This window comes from Pholcus phalangioides, unplaced genomic scaffold (genome assembly GCF_987345545.1).
Source record: "Pholcus phalangioides strain wild (caught in Gottingen) unplaced genomic scaffold, Ppha-v1.0 ptg000004l_1, whole genome shotgun sequence".
NCBI lineage: Eukaryota > Metazoa > Arthropoda > Arachnida > Araneae > Pholcidae > Pholcus > Pholcus phalangioides.
The window spans coordinates 3,606,212-3,612,403 of record NW_028301597.1 but is presented as its reverse complement, the minus strand read 5'-3'; positions in this window follow the sequence as shown (position 1 = coordinate 3,612,403).

Sequence of the window (6,192 nt, the reverse complement as noted above, 5' to 3'; positions counted from 1 at the left end):
TAGTGCTGCTCCTTTTTTCCGTGATTGGGAAGTTTTCTAGGATTTTAGCAGTAATTGGCGACTTACCCCCCCCCCCGAAATGTGAGAAAATGACCGAAAATAAGGGAAAAAGATGGCCAAATCCATTGTTCTGTCACCTTGGTGGTCCCCCCCCCCCCCGAACGAAATTTCTGGCTACGCCCCTGGCGACTTCGCTTACTTATTTCTATTTCTCGTATTTCCGCTTTTCCTCGAGGAAATGTGTCTCTCATTTTTTACGAAAAATAATGGTAAGATATTTAAAGAGTGGTTGAAACTCAAGTTCAAATACTGATCACTAGATGACAGCACAAGTTCGGATGCGTGTATTTTCTCTCTTAGCTCCCTTTTTCTTTCTTCTTACTATACTTTTTTCCTAATTCCTAGACGGGCCCGAAAAAGTTCAAGCGGGAAGTTTGTCAATGGCGAAGTGAAAAAAATTTAAATAGTGCTTGTAACAGTGGTCTTGAGTCAAGGTTTGTACAATAAACAGTGGATCATTATTTCAAAATGGACAGGAATGCGATGGCCGCGTGTTTTGCTGCATTCAACGTAATTTTATGTGGTGAGTATTTAAAAAGAAAGAGAGCTGAACGCAGGATGCGGTTAAGGATGGCGTTATTGAGTAAACGCCAGAGCAGGTAATATTTAAAAAATAATAATAATAACATTCTTTATTTAATGCATCGCTCATTGAAGGGAAAATGATCGAATTCAAACTGCGTATGTAATGATTATTTGCAGGGAGTTCCTCGACAACTTGAGAATGGAGCCACTCGGCACATTCGAATATTTGTGTCGAATGTCGGCGAGCGACTTCGAGAAGATACTGAGCAGAATCGCTCCCTCAATAGCAGCATTAAGCGATGACGATACATATATGGCCACCGAGTGCATTCCGGTGCACGAAAGACTCGCGGTGACGCTTCGCTTTTTGGCAACAGGGGAGAGCTACGACAGCCTTTCGCGCTTATTCAAATTCTCCGTCCAAACGATCTCCCTATGCGTGGATGAAGTGTGCGAGGCTTTAATCGGAGCATTTCACCAACGAGTCAAAGTACGTATACGTAATACCAATGATATCGGAGAGTATTTCATCAATGGGGTAAATTCATTGGCGATATTTTTTAAAAATACATAGCCGGTTTCATTTCGCGTCGTCAAAAACGTAATTTTGTATTGTGTGTCGAATTCATGCGCGTCTATTGTAGTTATAAATGTAGTTCTACTGTATATCGTACTCCGTTCTGAATTTTTAGGTGTTTAGTCCTAGTCGCCACGCTGATACGACAGCGCCAACTTTCACTTTGGCGATGCATAGTGTGATTGTTCTTCCCGGGAAATTCACGTAATTTTGGCCATCCTGACGTTTTTGTAAAAAAAATGTCCCTTTTTTTTCACGTATTTTAACGAAGTCTGCTTGGATTTCTATCACTTTTCAATTCATTATTATATTATCAATAATATATATTGGGCTGGCATCTTCATAACTTTCTTCATAAAGCATTTTTTTTTCAAGTTATAAAAATAATTTTACTTCCACAAATTTAGTTCAGCCTTTCGATTGGGAAGGGACAACTCTAGGGTGTGTTGTTACTCAGCAAGGTTTTTCCTCCAGTAGGATTGTTAATAAATGGAATAGCTCACCTCCGGGGATCGTGAATTCTAACGCAATTGACAAGTTGAAAAAGAAATACGATAAATAAACAAGTGTTCGTACTTAGATGAGACAACCATAATTTGTTTATGGGCAGTATATTTTATCACAATTATATTTATTGTTCTTATTGGGTTGCTGTATTTTTGGCATATGTATTCGACATCCAAATTTTTTACGGGCATCTTTTCAGCCACCTCGTTGGGCAGTTTGTCTGTTGTGGCATTTGCATTTAAAATAGGGGAAAATGGGACATTTTGAAAAAAATTGCAATATAAATTGCAATAATTGTGTGCCACAAATCACACAAAATTAGCTTTAAAATTACGAGGATGTTCCGTAAAATATGGGTTATATGGTCGCCCTGTATGCAAAAGCTTCTGTCCCATGAGCGGCAGAAATACTTTCTTTTATTTCTGTCAAACCGAGCACAACTCGGGTCTATCGCCGTGGACAATTTACTACCTAGGGAGTTGTGCCGGAAGTTTAAGTGTCTGTACCTAACAGTCTGAGTGCGTATCTAGTGTTGTGTTTGATTTTTCAGTGCTGCGATCTATATTTCAAAAGTGAGTGAAGTGTAATGACGGAATACTTGTACTATTTTGTAGGCCTGTTGCTCTCTCTCTGCGGAAACTTTTTAATGGGGAGATCGGCTCGCATTTGCACCTCGAAGCAGGACCGTCTTAAGAACATCATGGGCCCCCGGCCAAGTGATTTTTCCGCGGCCCTACCAGGCGAATTCTCGAAAATTTTAACTGGTTCTTATTTTGGTGAGGCGCCCGGGTGGGCCCATTCGTTAAGACGGCACTGCCTCGAAGTTGGGAACCACAGAACTGGCAGAAATACTGCATATCTGGCTTGTGAACTGAAAAGGTTGTACGCCCCTGATAAAAAATCGAGTTGCGGGTGGGTTAGAAATAGAGCTAGTGTAAGGCAAATTTACAGTATTAAATTTTTTTTTTTCAGAAAAAAAAAGTACATGACCAGGATAATCCTATATCATATTGAAAAATTCGGGAAATCGGGACCAAACATTTTGTTAAAGGTGCCATTTATTACTAAAATGTCTTTAAAATCACCAATGGCGGGAAATGAAACACTAGACATTGTAATGACTCTAAATAAATTCTACGAAAGATATGGCGAATGATGAGATTGAAATTTTTTAGAACACCTTTTAAGCCGGGTTTTTCTAGGAGCTGGTTTTCTGTGCAACGTGAATCGTCCAGCACGACACGCCGTCCACTCACCAATAGGAAAAGCGGCACGACTGTTTTCCTACAGAGCGCAACACGGCAGCGCTTTACGCCGGGCGTGATTGGCGTCCTGGATTGGCCCACTGACTTGAGGATGTCTCAACAACGTGATTTACCGGAATCCATGGCATGGCGTGTTATAGGCAGACTGGAATCAGGGCAAACACAACGTAGTGTCGCGGACGCTGTTGGAGTCGCCAGAAGTGTTGTTACAAGGCCGTGGAATCGATTCCAAGAAACAGGAAATGTTAGACGTCGACCAGGGCAAGGTCGGCCACGCGTCACTACAGCAACCGATGACCGGTATATACGGTTAACAGCCCGTCGAAACAGAACAGAGAATGCTACGCAGCTGCAAAGACGGTTGCTCTTGGCAACAGGATGAAGGGTGTCCAGCCAAACAGTACGTAATCGGCTTCATGAGGGAGGGCTCTATGCACGTAGGCCAATGGTCTGCATTCCGTTGACCCCACGCCACCGTGCGGCCCAAAGAAGATGGGCTGCTGAACATCGAGATTAGGAGCAACATGATTGGAGCCAAGTGCTGTTTACAGACGAGTCCCGATTCAGTCTGGAGTGTGACACCCGACGTGTTCTGGTATGGAGGGACAGGGGCACTCCAAATAACCCCGCATTCGTTCGTGAAAGGTCACAATACAGACGAGCTGGTTGGATGGTATGGGGTGGAATCAGCATAGGCGGACGTACGGACCTGCATATCATTCGGAATGGCACTTTGACGGCCGGAAGGTATGCAGACGAGATACTGCGACCTTATGTCATCCCTTACGCTGGAGCCATTGGAGATTCCTTTGTTTTCCAGGATGATAATGCCCGACCGCATAGAGCTCGTCTGGTGGAGAACATGCTTGAAGCTGAAACAATACAGCGTATGGAATGGCCAGCGTGCTCTCCTGACCTGACATGTCCCAAACATGCTCGGACGACGCATTGCTGCGCGACCAAGGCCGCCTGTTACTGTCCGAGACTTGCAGATTGCACTTCTTGAGGAGTGGAACAGTATTCCCCAAAGTGTGATCGATAACCTCATCGCATCCATGGCAAACAGGTATGCAGCAGTCTTAGCTGTTCGAGGAGACCACACGCCCTATTAAAACTCATGCATCATGTCTAAACCGTACTTTTTTTTATTGTTTACATGTAACCAAATTGTTGCCCTAAATCATCTTTTCATGTTTTTTCCATATTTTCAAATAATTAAAGCTTAATTCCAAATTTTTTTACGTCTTTTTTCTGTATTGCGCATTGATACGCGTGTACTATCCATTGTATGCCAATACGTGGCTGTCTCGCACGGTTTTCTCCACTTTTTTTGCTTGCTCCCCTACTTGTTTTGAGCAGTGTATTTGGATGTGCAAAGAACAGAAGAGATGATGCACCAGGCTAGAAAAACACAAACACGTAGCGTGATGAAGTTACACGTTTCTGTGAAATATGGCCCCTTCACGCGGAGCAGAAAACCCTGCTCGTAGGAGAAAACCCGGTTTTAAAGTGTAATACCGACCTGATAAAGGGTCGACGAGAAGTGTTCTGGATACATTCTAAAAATTACCAACCAACTGACATAAGAAGGTGTTGCACAAAATTGCTTTACCATGGTCTGAAGTTCTTTTGGTTTTTAATAAATTTTAAAAAAAGTTTAAATTTCGTTCACAGGTGGCACTGTAAAACGAAAAAAAACTCGAATTAACACATAAAATGCAATACAAACAGTGCGTAATTAAAACATGACAATTAGCATTGCATAAAACTCACATTTCAATATGAGTGTCCTTTTTAGCTACAACTATATAGGTGATGGGTGCTTGCTTATGTTGAAATATGGAAGTTTTATGTGTAACGCGAATTGTCATTAAACATTAATTATGCACTGTTTGTGTTGCATTTTATGTCTTACGTCGAGTTTTCGTTTTATGGCGTTGCCTGTAAATAAAACTTTCATTTTATTAGAAAAAAACTCTAGGCTATGATAAGCATTTTAGTGAAAAAAATCTCACCTTTTTATGTCAATTGATTGATATTTTATTGATTTTAAAAATGTTGCCCGGACTTCTCGTTCATCCTGTAAAATTTATCAGTTGGGATTGGATAGTTTTACTGGCACAAAGACCAATTAGGTCAAACTGCACCAAAACAAATGACCAATTAATAATAAGATAAATTTAAAAGTTGGGAAAATCCTTGATTTTTTTTTTTTCAATAAAGAATAAAAAATATATACGGGAAAAAGTGGGACATTTTTTTTTTAAATTTCAAACACAATTACTCGGAGTGACTGCAGCGATAACTCGGGATGAGACTTACTATGGAGGAGCCTCAATATAGGGGTCATGCACGCATCACCTTATCAGTACTTATTACAGCAGTAATTTATTTATTTGTTACACATTTTTTGGGAGATCAGTTATGCTGCAGTTGAAATGGCCTAAAAATCGTTTTTTTGTAATTGCAATCAAGAGTGATAATGATCCTATGTCGTTGTATATTTTTCAGTTGCCCACGAGTAAAAATGGCTGGATTGACATTGCCAAGCAGTGCGAAAACCATTGGAATTTCCCCAATTGCTTAGGTGCTATCGGCGGGAAGCAGATCATAGTGCAACGTCCAAGGAACACAGGCCCGGCTGTTCCCAATGTTGTGATACTTTTTGTTGTAGTGGACGCAAACTATTGTTTTACTTTCGCGGACATTGGATGCCAAGGTGAAACAAGCGATGTTTATAAGAATTTCTCGTTCTTCGCGAAATTGCGAGCGAAACAATTAGAGCTTCCGCCAGCCAGCACGCTCCCTTCGTCTGATATAACTGTACCGTACGTGTTTCTCGGTGACGCTGCTTTTTCATTAACAGAGCATACGATGAAGCCATACTCCTGTGTCTTGGAAAAAGGAAGCGCCGAGAGAATTTTCAATTATCGTTTGGGTCGCGCGAGCCGGGTCGTCGAAAACGTTTTCGGGGTAATGGCATCCGTTTTCCAAGTTCTTAGAAAACCGATGCTGCTAGAAACAGAGAAAGCCACCAACGTTGCGATGGTGTGCGTTTTGCTACATAACTTGATGAGGCGAAGCCTATCGTCGTCATCATCCTATACGCCTCTTGGTACGTTTGACAGCGAATTAGATGGAGAAATCTGTCCCGGGTCGTGGAGAAATGACCAGAGTGCAATGTCATCCTTCACAAGCATCAAGAAAGTGGCCAGAAAACCGGGAGATTTGGCCAGAGGGATCCGCGACTCTTTTGCC